The sequence below is a fragment of the Limulus polyphemus genome, unplaced genomic scaffold (assembly GCF_000517525.1).
Source record: "Limulus polyphemus unplaced genomic scaffold, Limulus_polyphemus-2.1.2 Scaffold98, whole genome shotgun sequence".
NCBI classification, from domain to species: Eukaryota; Metazoa; Arthropoda; class Merostomata; order Xiphosura; family Limulidae; genus Limulus; species Limulus polyphemus.
This window is the reverse complement of record NW_013665708.1, coordinates 777,215-792,317: the sequence shown is the minus strand read 5'-3', so window position 1 is coordinate 792,317 and position 15,103 is coordinate 777,215. Positions and strand designations below refer to the sequence as shown.

Below are 15,103 nucleotides of genomic sequence, written 5' to 3'. Positions count from 1 at the left end.
AACCAGTTTTATTTAAGAAAGGACTTGTATCGGTAAAGTTTCTTCGGAAAGAATTTTTAGGGAAAATTAACTAATGAACGGAGACGTAACAATATTATATGTAGAATCAATGGAGTTGAATAGAATTCAAATAAATACAACAGAAAAATACATAGTATGCTATTAAGATAATACATGTTTTCGCCTAATTTCATCACATTTGTTATAAACAAGCAAATTTATTTATAGCAATTAACAAAACGTTTAGGGTATATTTAGGGGTACACAAAGCAAACTTTATTTATATATAAAGCTCAATTTACCATTCTATTCACTACTTGTCACCGATTTATTTCAGGGAAGTCTATCCTTCATTATTAACACTGGGCAGGGATAAGTTACAAAAAAAAACTGTCATAGTTGTGTGAAATACGTAATATTTATGGTGTTTTCAGTTGTCTTTTACATACCACAGTGAATCTACGTTTACATAGGAGTTAAAGAATATGTAGTTTTGATGCTTTTAATTTATATTTCTAAATTATTATTCAAAAGACAAGCTGTTTAAAATATTCAAAATGAAGCCCAATTTACCATTCAATTCACCACTTGTCACTGAGTTATACTAGTTTTGGGGCATTCCATCCTTCATTTGTATTCCATGACAAGGATAAATCCAAAAATCAAAACTAGGCATCACAGAACTGTAACTATCATGGCCGTAACCAGCTATGGGGCAACTGCCCCGATAGTTTTTTCTGAGCGATTTTTTTTCTCTCTCCAAAATCTTTCTTAATTAAAACTAGTTTATTCTTTCTGGATACAACTTTGCAATACACAGAATTTCCACAGTCACTTTAAACTTAACTACTTTTATAAACACACGCAATAATTCACAGTGATTCACACAATTTACTTACGGTGCCTACTGCTCGCTTGACTCGATTAATTTTCTTCAATCTATCTCCCGCTTATATAGTAAAAAGAGGGCTTCTAGAAAACTTTGGGACATTCGTGAGGTTGCACGCTAAGTCACGATCCTTCTATAAACCCCAGCGCGCATGTTCCCAGAGTCGCGTGACTTCCGCTGTCGTAACAATATTAATTGCGGACTGTTGCATATACAATGGCTGAGTAATAGAAAGAAGTGAAAAAAAGGGAGTTGCTCAAGATGTAAAAAATGGAGGAGGCGAATATACAGGGAATACCCAATGGAGTCATCAGACGCAAGAGTTAAAAGTAACCAAACTTAGGAAGGATAAGTATGAAGTTTTAAGTCTACTACAGGTACAGTATTATGGTGAGGATCCAGAAGACACATCGAGCATAAATTGATAAGGTGTTTAACAGAAGGTACTACCTTTCTCGGAGGAATAAGTATTATCATGTAGAAAGTTAAAAAAAAAAGTCATGGTGCAGTTGTTATTGTGTGAACGCCTTTACAAGCTGGCGAAGCATAATAATAATTATACATGTCATAAGACATTATTATTAGACCTATCATATTTTAAAATTGCATTCTTTATCAAGGCCTTGTTGTAACAAATGGCTTATATAAATAGTGTTTCGACCACTACCGTGTTTGGTGTATACCCCAGCCAGTGCCGCATTTTTACCATGAGGCAACTGCCTCAAGGCCTCCACAGTGCGTTCGTCGTAGTAATGTCAGATTAAATCCGCTAGATTATGGCAAAGGTAAAGAAGTACAACAGAGTCCAAGAGACACTTCAGAACTTCCACTTTCATACTTATCATCGATCGTCTTGAAAACAGAATTGAGGCTTATTCTCATCTGGCTGAAAATTTTGGTTTATTGGATGATCTAGTTTCTCTAACTGATAATATAATTCAGGGAATGTCAGATACATTACTGAAACTTTATTCTGCTGATCTGGAAGGGTGTCTCAGTAATGGACTTATTCAATTTAGAAAGGTTGTGGAATTATTTTTAGAGGAAAGGAATAATCATGGTGATGTCAGTAATGCTCATTTCATGTTTCTCCTTATTTATAAGAAAAATCTCAAATCATCCTTTCCAAATGTAGAAATTATTCTTGTGATTAATTTATCACTCATGATATCCAACTGTTCAAGTGAAAGGTCTTTTTCAAAGTTGAAGTATATCAAAAATGATTTTCACACAACAATGACTCGAAAACGACTGAATTGTGTTCCTTTAATGTGTATTGAAACTGATATACTTCGTGGCCTTGATTTTTCAGATATATTAAATAAATTTACAAGTTCAAAACAACGAAAATCTTAAATTTTATTTTTATATTGTAAGTATGTGTAATAAAATATGTATATATAACTTCTTTTTTACTATTTCCAAAATATTATGAGTTTAAACAGGGTTAAGGGGCTCCACAGGTCTAAATCCGGACCTGATCTCAGCCGACCTGAACAATTCTGAAATGAGTGAAACGCGTCGTAGTAATGGAGATTACTGATATAGTGTGGTTGGAACACTATTACTATAATACACTCTTCTAAGTCTTGAAAATCCCCAAAGGATTGGAAAAATAATATAGTGTTTGAAATATAATAAGCCTAATATCATTGTATTATTACAAGTATAATCATGTTGAAAACTTGATTTAATCAGTGATAAAAGTTAGTGCTTGTTTGTTTGTGTTTTAGTGTAAAGCTACATTGAGCTATCGGTTGTGTCCACTACGGGGAATCGCACCCCCAGATTTTGGCTTTATAACTTCATAAACTTACTGCTGTCCCAGCGGGAGACTAAAGGTAAGTAAGATGTGATAAAAGTATAATAATTTCAGGTAGGATAAATATACAGAGACGGGTTTTTGCAGGGGAAACACGTCGAAGATCATTCTTCAGAAAAGACTTCACACACGTTGAAAAGATGTTTCAATGGAAAAAAAGAAGCATCTTTGGTGGAGGATGAACTGAAGAGTTTAGCAAGTTGGCAAGGATGACACTGTGAGTCTGGAAGCAGCGTGCGATATATTTGATTCGAAACTTCTTAAGATGATGATGAAGAACGTTGGGAAATGTGATGCAATCATATATCGAAACAGAAGACTGGGCTCTAATAGTGTTAATTACATTTTATATGTATGTTGTGACAAGATGGTATATGACAACTTGTCTTATTTCAGTTATGGAATGTTATAGGCTACTGCAATATGAAGCATGATAACAAGATGGTACATATCAACTAGTCATATTTGTGGTATAGTCATTCTAACTAGTCTTGAATCTGGCATGGACTGTTATAGACTACTGCAATAGCAAGTATGATAACAAGATGGTACATACCAACTAGTTTCAATACGGATTGTTATAGGCTACTGTAGTAGCAAGTATGATAACAAAATGGTACATAATAACTAGTTTCAATAAGGATTTTTATAGGCTAATGTAGTAGCAAGTATGATAACAAGATGGTACATAATAACTAGTTTCAATACGGATTGTTATAGGCTACTGTAACAGCAAGTATGATAACAAGATAGTACTGAAGCATTTGAGGCATTTTATCGAAACTACAAATGCTTATAGGAGAGAAAATTGACTTTTCTATGTTGACTGAGATGTGTTACCAATTGTGACATCATTACAATATCATAAGTAGATACCGGCGGTTCGTCTCGTTTGTATAAACAGACGCGATCGTAGCAGAGAAAGGCTACAGAAAAGTTCATGTTACTTGCACAAACTACGAAAGTGAATTGATTAACTAAAAAGAGCGATACATGCATATAGGCAGCCAGTTAACAGCTTCTGACCATATCCAATTACTGTACAGTTATGGTTTTGGGTCAATGAATCACCAAAATTAAACCAATTAGACGAAGGACCTATTTGTGGACTGGATATGTAATGCTACTTGACGAATCGTAATAATAAATGGAAATACGTATAAAACGTCAAGTTCTCGGGACCAAAATCAGTTCTCCTCGGCGTTCCTGAAGTCAGTCAAACTCGTACGAGTTTTCCTCGGCGTTTCTTGTGGTCAGACGAACCTGCACCAGTTTTCTCCGATAAATCGAGAATTCAGACTACTTTATACCCGTTAGAAGACGAAGATGGCTGTTTTTCAACCACTTCACCACTCTCAGTAGACAAACTCTGTGTAAGTATCGAATGATAACCTTTCTAGTCTAACAACATATAGCATTTAATGTTCCTTATATAAAATACTAGAATGTTGAAGGAAAGTTCACTTATAAGAAGTTTTAAGGCAGATGTCTAAATTGAGTTATGTCTGAACATATTTCACTCAATAGTTTATCAGATAATTTGTTCACTATAGGGTTAGAATTAATGAATGCTATAGAAGGGTTAATTAATGAGCAATTACATGAGCGGAATGAAGACTTTGATATGTTTGATGTAGAAGTATTCGGTGCTTTCGATATCAATCAAAATTCAGATAATTTGGATATGGAGATTGAATAATATATGTTTTGTTGTTGTATTATCAGACTGTGCGTCAGTTCCTTTATTCCAAATGTAAATTCCTCTAGTTGGTGGCCTGTGTGCTCACTCAGCTACACACACGACTGTCTTCCTGGATTTTTAAATAAATTCAAACACTGGCCCCTTCACTGGACTCACCTGTTACAGTACATACCAACTAGTAACAATAAGGTCTGTTAATAATATGGTACATACAAGCTGTAGCCAGATCTGGAAGTGAGGGGGATCTTTTTAATCCAAAGTGGAACTCGTTTCGTGTGTAACCATAGTGCCCAGGAACGAAAAAAAAATCCTAAATGTGTAATAGTTCCTTTATTATTACTGCAACTATACATTTCTAGAAAATTACCTCTGATAAGTATGAAAATGTTATTTCCGCGCTGTGTGCACAGTGTTACAAAAGCAATTATATAATAAGAGGCCATCATCAAAGAAAGGGAAAACAAATGTTAATAGGCAAGCGGAACTCCGGCGGGAGTTTGGGGGTTCGTTCGCCCCCCCCCCCCCGATACGGGCTTGTACATACTAGCTAGTCTCAATAAGGCCTGATAATAAGATGTTACATACCAATTAATATAATTTAGGTTAGATTGTTATAACTAATAGGCTATTCCAGTAGTAAATATGATAACAAGTATGAATTCTCGAAATTTTAAATTCACAAAGCCAAAAGAAGGCCAGCTGTCGAAAGCTATACGATTAGTTATATGCTTATCAATGGATATATATCGTCACATTGAGCGAAGCATATACCTACAACACACATTCGGGTACTGTATTACGTCATGATGGTGAAGCAGCATTTTAACAATGTACATCCTATTGTAAAAAGAAAGTTGCATGCATATCGAAACAGATAGTTATCAGGCAGGCGGTAGCACTGCCTATCTAGGGATGGCTCGGAATGTTCATCGAAATGGTATTTTAAATACCTCCTAAATAGGTCATCAAAACTTTACAATACCATACAGTGTTTCCTTTTATGGCAATATCTATGTATTCACTAAGTCACAAGTTCTGGAAGGTCTGCAAATATTATCGCATGATAACTCAAATATCCAAACAATGGTGTCAACCAATTTCACTGAGGTGACATATTTTCAAACGGAGTATCCGCTTTTATAAGGATTATTAATAACTAGTAGCAATTTTAAAAAAAATCATAATTCTAGTGTCAATGATGTTATCATTACCCCCTTGAAGTTAGCTTTCTGACAGAAATGTGGTGTTCCTTTAAAAAACACAAGTACAGGGTGAAACAAGAATTACCAGCCAATAACAGATAAACAATAAATATTTATTATTTATGTTAATAAATGTTAGTATTTAGTTAGTTGGAACCTCGTTGTATTTAGAACTTAGTTATAAATACAACCTTCCTATGTCTATTGAAACACTGCATTAAAAAACAAGTAAAGAAAAAACTTTTCAAAAAAGGAAGTAAATGTAGGGATGGCTAATATCAATCCTTCAAAAACAAGTAGAGATGGCATTTGCATCATCCCTGCATAATAGCAATGACAAGAATTAACATGTAGCAATATATATATATATAACTATTCAATCTTAATTGAGTTTAATTTATCCTTTTTCTGTTAACATTCCACTACACTGTGAGCTTGTGCTGTTATGTAGGGATGATGCAAATGCCATCTTACTATCTTGTTTGAAAAGTTTTTTCTTTACTTGTTGTACATTAAAATGAAGAAAAAGTAGTGAGTGCATCATACTACGAAGAGAAAATGACAAGACTGTAAATCGTATGAAATTGTTTTGTATATCGCTATAAACTGAAAAATGTATGCTGGTCACAAGAATGACAAGAACGGTGTACATAAGGTGAAAAGGAACATTGACTACAACATCGTAACACGAAGATTACATGGTTTCAATGTTAGAAATGAAGAGAATTAGTAAACACCATAAAGAGAAGATAATTGATTTGTACACCACAAGGTGAAGAGAAACATGGACTACAACATTTATCATTTTTAGCAGGATAGTACAGTTTTCCATTAGTGCGTTCTGGAAAATTCGAGACATTATATGGAAACAATAACTGTTCTGTTTTTTTTGTGTTTTTTTTTCATATATGACCTGTAACATGTCCGTGTTTTGTACTTTGAAAAATATTTACAACAAATACATGCTAAAACCACTCCAAGCTGTAAATGCTTTTCCATCGTTGTCTTTACTGACTGGATACCTTATGGTGAGGAAGTGAAGACAGCATCATAGCATTGAAGCAATCTGATATATATATATATATATGCTACAATATAAACATCAAGTTTGATGAAAACGTCGTGGCATAAGCTACGATAAGTATATTATAGTCAGGAGAAATGATAATCAACATAAATAGGGAAGTTTTGAATTAGAACATGCATAAAAATGTATAACAATAGAAGGGTAAGTATAGAAACATAAGATTAGTTTAGGAATCATTACAATTGTAGAGTACATTTGACAGTCCTAAACGTGTTAATGAAGTCTAACGCGTTGACAGCTGAAGGTTTAAATAAAATATTACTAAAAACACCAATTCAACACCTTAATTTTATCATTACTATATTAGAATTCGCAGACTATAAATTATTGACTTTGGCTACATATTCAATATACGTTCAAACAAATCCATTAAAAACAGTATCGTATAAATTGATACTTGAAACCGTTGGTACCTGGTGAAACTCCATAATTACAGAATTGAAGAAAAAAAACAAAGACAATTGTACGTTTTATAAAAACTTCATTTATTGACGACCATGGTCTCGCCAGTAAAGACATCATCATCATCATCAGATACTTTCACTGGCGAAATCAGGGTAATGAATAAATGAAGTTTTTGTGAAATGTACAATTGTCTTTGTCTTCTTCTTCAATTCTGTAAGTATCGTATAATATTCCTACAAAATTACTTTGCAAGATGTGGATGCATTGTCTTACAGAAAACCATTATGTATAATAATATAAAAAAGCCTCTACGCAATGGTTTGAATGTCACTCTGCTGAGCCCGAAGTTTCTGTACAATAAATCTCTTAAGCAGAAGTTCAAGTTAACCTTTCTTACACCTGGATTCTCTTTAAATTATTTTAGTTCTTATTATTCGATATAATGTTTACCCTAACTGAGAAGTTTCGGTAAATAAAATGTTCTCATCAAAAAAAAGAAAAAAAAAAGTAAAGCAAGCTCACCATTTCATTTCTGGATTAGGTTTAAAAAGGTTTTACTTGACGTTACTTAAACTTAGGTATTTCTAGCCGTATTGAGGATGCTGAAGTCTTACAGAATCACTTGGAGCAATTGGTAAATTGGAGAAATGTTTAGCAAATGAACTTCAATTATAGTACGGTCATGCATTTCGGCTATCATAGTGTTGAATCAAACGTTTAATATAGAAGGGAATCCACTCAATAGTATGAGTGGATGATGACGTCACTAAAACTATCGAAACAATTGCTAGTAGTAAAGGTAGAACATAATTTGTATGATGTATTTAAAGATATGGTACATTATGTTACATTATAAGTCAAAAGAGGTAATTGTCCTTCTATAGAAAACACTAGTTAAGTCTCGCTTTTAATACTTTGTACAATTTTAGTGTTCTTCTCTAAGGAAAGATATTAACTTATTGGAAAGGGTTAATAAAAGAGCTACAAGTATGATTCCTGAGATGGAAGGGTTATCTTAAAGGGATATGTTAAAATAACCTTTTTCTTAGAAAATAAAGGCAAGAGATGATCTTATTGGAGTTTACAAGATTATCCGGAGGATAGTTAGGATTGGGGCCTATAATTTATTTGTGCTTTATCCTGTTAAAAACGACATAAGTTTAAGATTTGGTAAAGACAGGCTTAGGTCTAGGTAAGAATATTTTTTCTAACAGGGTAATTGACTTATAGAATGAGTAGCCCTTGAGTTGAAGAGGGAAATCGATAATTTCCTAGAAAACAAAGGGTAGGTTGAAATTTTTACTTTTTTAAGTTTTGGGTGCACAAGGACCAAATGGTACCTTGTTGTTCATACGTTATGTTACGATTTCAGTTTGAAGATTCTCAGTATAAAAACTGTTTACCCTGATTTATAGGAAATTGGTTCAGAAAGTCATCATAACAACGAGAAAATTCACTGTAGCATAGACCATAGTTAAATACAAAGTATTTTAAATGATTAGGTGCCAGTCGGTATCACACAGTCAATATAAACATCTTTGGAGAAGAAATGCTCACCGAGTTCAATAAAAATACGTAGGCCATTCATGATTGGATCGGTCCTAATAAGATTTTCCTTGTTCTTCAGTACCGTCCATTAAGAAAGTTTAATTCAAACATTTCAATTGCTTTTTTACTTTTGATTAACTCAGCTTACGTTATTTCATTATAAAATTAGAATTAATTAACATAAAAATTCGTCATCACTAGAGACATATATTTGCATTACCTTTTATTCATTTATTTTTGTAGCGATCTTAACTGTCTTCTTTACACCATAAAACTTGGAGAGAATGCTGAAAAGCTCATAATTTGAATATGGCTGGACTTGTTCCAGTAGTTGCATTTCGGGCTGTGTATCGAAAGGCCCAAGGTTTGAGCCATATTATGGATATGCTGCTAATTGTGTTTCTCACTTTCGACTGTGTGGCATTATAACTGTGGCAGTCAATCCCGCCATGCGACTAAGAGTAGCCGCGTGGGCGGTAGGTGCTGCTAACTAATTGCCCTCCCGCTGTTCATCAATTCTAAGTTTAACGGCGGCTATGTTGGAACCTTAAAGATCTCTTAACCTGGCTTCTTGGCTTATATGTCGCATAAGGTGCTGTTCAGATTGAAAATACCCAAACTATTGTCTAAATACGAACTGTCAACGGACGAAACGTTATAAAACGTTTATATCACACCGTCAAAATATATTAAACTAGAGGGGCACTCAGTAGAGCGCATACCTCCGCCACGCAGCGTTGATCATATTCGGCTCTCAATAAATACGAAAATATATTTGTATATCCGTCATTATCAACGGACATGACCATTTTTGCCAGCACAATGAGGAATAATATTCTACATATGTCCACCGAGTTTCGTCAAAAATCTGATCACTTTTGACTGAGTTATAGAGCAAAAATAGTGTGAAAAATCGGTCCCCATGTTAACAGATAGGGATTTTTTGGATTTTCATTACCTTGCTGTGACCTTGACCCTCCAAAAACCAATCACTTTTAAATTGGGTCATAGTTCCAAATGTATACCAACTTTCGTCCAAGTCCATTCAGCCGTTTTCGAGAAATCTTGCTGACAAACACACACACACACACACATACAGATGTGAAAACATAACCTCCGCCACTGAAGGCGGCGGAGGTAAAAATAACAATAACATTGTAAATGACGAAACGATTTAAAGTGTTTATAAAATCCAACGTTGGATCTATCAGAGACTTCTTCCAAAACAACTAGGTTGGCTTTGAACAATAAAGATATCAAAGATATTTAAAGTTACACCTGTGTTGTCTATGAACAGTGAAGATGCTTGAAATCAGGGACGGTCTTTACTGGATGGGGTGAGGGGGCAGGTAGTTAGTACTTTGTAGCCCCTTGATGACTGCTGTGGGGTCAAATGTCTCCCACTGACCCCCGCTAGCGCCGTCCCTATTTGAAACCTTTAAAGTTTTATTTATTTAAGCCAATAGAACTATTAGACTGCACACAACTGTAAGTTAGATAAGCAATATTATTTAAAAACATGTTATACTCGTAAAACCTAAAGAACACAGCTTACCTTATGTCTCTGAGATTAAACAGAGGCTGGTAGCTCTTAGAACAAAATATATAAGATTTTGCACCTAGTAAGCCTTTATTCTAATTGCTGCTATATCAACATCAGCAAGTTTCCGCTACGTTACAGGTGTTAAAATCCTGATGTAGAAACTCTAGTTACCCTTACTCTCCAACCAGTCAAATAAGCCACGGTATTGAGCGAAAGGCTTCGTCAGCATTGGATAAGGCAGATGTGATGTGGTTGTCATATTATAACACATTTTACTTTACTTTCACTTCTAAGATCTTAAAATCCCAGTTGCTGCGGCAAATCAGATTTGACGCATAGAGCAGTTAGATTACAAATTAAAACTGATTCGAATCAGAAATATTTAGTTTACTAGCAGGTAAGATGAACTATACAACACCACTTACCTTGCCATAACGAGGTCTGTTGGGAACTGAAGCAAGCATTTCTCAGGTGTGACAAGAAACCACGCGCCGTGAGCCAGACACGACGTTGATCAATACAGCCGTCTGCGGCCACGCGTATGTCTGGGATAGACGCGCCTACTATTATCGCGGGGGTGTAATGGTTGTGAGTCAGCGTATGAGCTAATAAGAGGTGAGTTATTTCTTAAAAACAACAACAAAAAACATTTTTACAAGGAAGAAATTGCTAGGTTCCAGGATGTTCCTTCTTTTCCGTGTTTTTCTTTTGTTCTAGCTGTAGAATGTCAAATGAAAAGTCAACAGGTGTGTTGCTTGTTTTAAGCACAACTTATATGCTAAGATACAAGAAACAGGTCTAAAGATTGAAGGAAATACACGGTTTTCGTTTAGACCCACTAAATTTAAACTGTACCCTTTAGGTCTGAGGATTATCTTAGCGCCTGCTTCGAAAGATAGAGAGTCAAATTTAGATTAGTATAAAACCGAATTTAATCTAACTAGGCAATCTTTTCAGTGTTTATACTATTAACTAGCTTGAACTTTACCTCTTACATTATATCATGTATCATAAACATTTCCCACAAGCTTTTTTTAGTAATTTTCCTTTTTAGTACTTTATCTTACGTCAGCATTATCGGGCTTGAGTAATCACATCCTATTTCATAACTTGTAATGTCTTTGTCACCCGTAACTGGCTGTCTGCAAAGCTTCCTCCCGCGCATAAACAGAGCTTACGTCAAGAAATTCTTTGTACGTTACGAACTATGCCCTTCATCATGATATAAGTACAGGATGATTAGAAAGTAAATCTCCTCATTTAAAGTGATGGTATCTTTAAAATACGAATTGTTTTAAGTGAGCTAATTCTCAACAAAAACGCACTGAGAGTTATAAGGTTCATTCACTTCAGTTTGGTACAGGGTGTTTCAAAAACTGTTACCGAAGTCGCTCAGTATCCTTTTTTCCTTTTCAATCAGCATACCAAAAATTCCAAAATTAAGCAACTGTAAGTATTGTCTGTTTGGGAAACTGTTCACTGATCCTTATAATATCTGCATATCACCAATCTCGGATGATTCAAAAAAGAATAAAAACAGTTTGAAAGTCGATTTATAGATATATATAGTAAAACACGAACCTCGTAGAAACTTCTCTGAAGAAAACTTATAATTCTCAGTATGACTGGTGAAATTGATTTCCACTGGAACAATGTTTAAGATGTAGTCGTTTTAAATATGGAAGTTTATTTATAACTACTCTGTACATGCACAGTGGTGAATAAGGAACATCAACATCTAAATTCTGCCACGGCTACTGTTACATTAAACAGTAAACCATATTACTTAAATTCCAGTAGTAACAAAAAGAGCGTTGGCTGCTCAAATAGACAGCTCTCGTATCAGATTTGTGGACCTAATCACACTAGCTTTCTCTGCTTTTTTTTCACCTCAAAACCCAGTCGACAGAACAATTAAATCGACGCTTTTTTCTCACTTAAAAAATCCCTGACAAAATGGAACTAAAAATACACACAAGTTTAACGGTTTCAAAGCGTTCCTTCAATTTATCGAATAACACAGGCCTGCGAATTTAATCTTCATAAAATCTGTTTTGGTTTTAATAACTGAGGTTAAGTAAGGAATTTTTACAAATCGGGAAGAAAAAACTTACTTAGATCAAATTATTATTTCGTTTACCACAATGAACATTTCTAATTATAATGTTTGTTAACAAAAATACAAACAAGCTGAAAAAAAGGGAAGAACATTGATGTCAAAATAATATGCATCCTCATTCATCCTGATTTTTATGTGTGTGAAATATACATCTTTTAGTCTAAAAACTACGTGTTGTGGTCTTTCTTTTATGTATTGCGCCTGGAACATCTCGTTTCAATGACCAGCAGTAATCAGCTATTATGTTGATGTTCCACCTTCCCTGATACATCCTTTACATTTCCATGATGTCTTGATGAAACCTTTTCCCTTGTTATTTGCTGACAGCACCGATATTTTCCGGGAACTAGTCACTATGTGAGTGTAAGAAATGAACTTCCAAGCTCATATTACAACCCAACTTTTAGAATTTATCGAGGATGTTATTGACAATATTTTCGTAATTTGGGTCCTTGTTGTTTCCTAAACAATTTTCAATAACATCTTTAAAGTCAACCCACGCTTCTTTCCTCATTGTCCTTTCGAACTGTTCATCCGAAGTCAATTTCTTAATCTGATGCCCAACAAAAATTATTTTTCTTCTTTCTTCGGAAAGAGCTGGGAATTGTCTACATAGATACTTAAAACAGTCGCCATCTTTGTCTAAGGCCTTTACAAACTGCTTCATCAAGCTCAGCTTTATGTGAAGTGAAGGTAATATGACTTTCTTTGTGTCAACCAAACTTTCACGTTCAATGTTTTTCGATCCTGGTATCAGGCTGACTCTGTGTGGCCATTGCTTCTTAATCCAGTGCTAATTTCATGCTCTGCTGTCCCATTCACACAAAAAACACGGAAACTTTGTATAACCGGATTGTTGACCCAACAACCTACAAAGGACTTTTAAATTTCCACAAAGTAGCCAACAATGTTCTTTCTATTTAAATTTATTATGAAATTCGAAATCTCCCTACGTTTCCTTCAAGTGAACCGAATGAGCAATAGGTACAGATGCATATATGTTTCCATTGTGAAGGAGAACACCTTTTAGACTTATTTTGGAGGAATCAATGAACAATCGCCTCTCACTTGGTTCATAGACTACAGCTCCTAGCATTGGTATTAATTCAGCAATATTGTTGTAATAAACCAGTGAACCTTCTTGCGAAAAGTATGGTATAAACTATTTATCATGATTTCTATATCAGTAAAATGTTGTCCCTGGAGAAAGTAAGTTCTTAGCCTGAAGTCTGGACCCAAAAATCTCCGAAAAACCTCTGAAAGACCCAAATCACTCACCAAATCATTAAGTTCATTCACTTTATGTGAAAAGTTATGGTTCACTAGACATTTCAGGTTGAAAACAATCCCTATCATCATTTCTACTGACATCAGATTCAGAATCAGATGAAACTGTATCAATAGTCTCCGGTGGAGTAGGTACAGGTACATCAGGTCCATGAGCAACAGGTCTTATAGCAGGATGAAGGTTCGGATAAGACATTTTCTTTTTACTTCGGGTGTTGTAGCCTTGCACGTTACATGAGCAAAAATAGCATTCAACTCCGTGGTTTCTAGGCTCACATCAGACCACTGAAATTCCAAAAGGCCTAGACTTTTTCTTACCTTTAGTCTATTGTCTCAACTCTTCGACACAAGTGGTGCAAACTTTGTACGGAGCCCATGATTTGTCTTGATCCTCAAGTTTTATTCCAAAATACGCGTAATACGCTTTTTTTGACGAATTCTGTAATGTTTTTCCTTTGTTTCTTTACAACAGATTTACCACAGATATAACAGAATATGTTTGGGTCATTTACACAACCTCTTGTTGCTATAGTGACGAATAAATAAAAGAAAAATGAAAAAACTAATGTCAAAGTGCACACACAAACAAATACAACCCAGAAATGACACGTCATGCGGCCTGGTAACCATTTATATACTAGCAATGTGTTTCTCGTGGGTTCTAGAACGATTGATAAGACTCGCACGTCGCGTTTGGTTTAATGGTTGTCAACATTTTAAACGTAACAAAATGTGGCCCGAATTCAATGAAAATGATTCACTTATGTAAAAGTACACACGACGTTCTGTGAAAAATCTGTACGTGATGGAGAAAAATGGATATCATTTTCGGACTCAGCGTACATGAATTATTGCAGAACATGTAAAAATGTCAAGACAATAAAACCATCGCAAGCCTGTGTAATTAGTCTAAATCATAAGAGTACTAGCAGATGCGTATTGAAACAATTCAACAGTTCAATCTCTCTCTCTCCACTCTATCTCAGCAGAAATATACATTTGCTAGTATCGGCAAAAATACCAATGTACGGCCCTCTCCATAATCTCCAGAGTTGCCGCATGCTCTAACATACTAAAATCACTTTTGTAGGTTTGAAAGGCTATCTTTCGTGTTTCTTTCTTTTTGAAGTTAATTTGATAGTATTACTTTTCTCTATTATACATAAATACAATGCGCCACGAATAACTCGGCCGTGATATGGCCGCGCTTTTTTTATATTACTAATTTAACAACTTACTACTTTTTACGCTTTCTATTGTAGTTGTGTAGTCTTTTTTTTTACACTGTTGCTAGTACTATACATTGGTTTCTGTAGTTCTTTTTTTGACATTATTGTTACCCGGCATGGCCAGGTGGTTAGGGCGCTCGACTCGCAATCTGAGGGTCGCGGGTTCGAATCCCCGTCACATCAAACATGCTCCCCCTTTCAGCCGTGGGGGCGTTATAATGTGACGGTCAATCCCACTATTCGTTGGTAAAAGAGTAGCCCAAGAGTTGG

General features: G+C 35.0%; 1 protein-coding gene and 1 long non-coding RNA gene across 3 annotated transcripts in view; both read right to left on the bottom strand.

Moving 5' to 3' along the window:
• LOC106469724 (low-density lipoprotein receptor class A domain-containing protein 4-like) overlaps window positions 1-15,103 on the bottom strand; it is a 46,311-nt gene that overhangs the window by 7,963 nt on the left and 23,245 nt on the right. The window lies entirely within an intron of this gene.
• On the bottom strand, window positions 12,486-14,503 carry LOC111088552. The gene is made up of 3 exons (XR_002613033.1): window positions 14,384-14,503; window positions 13,021-13,023; window positions 12,486-12,518 (listed from the first exon to the last, which is right to left on the bottom strand). It is a non-coding gene; the product is annotated as an uncharacterized LOC111088552 (long non-coding RNA).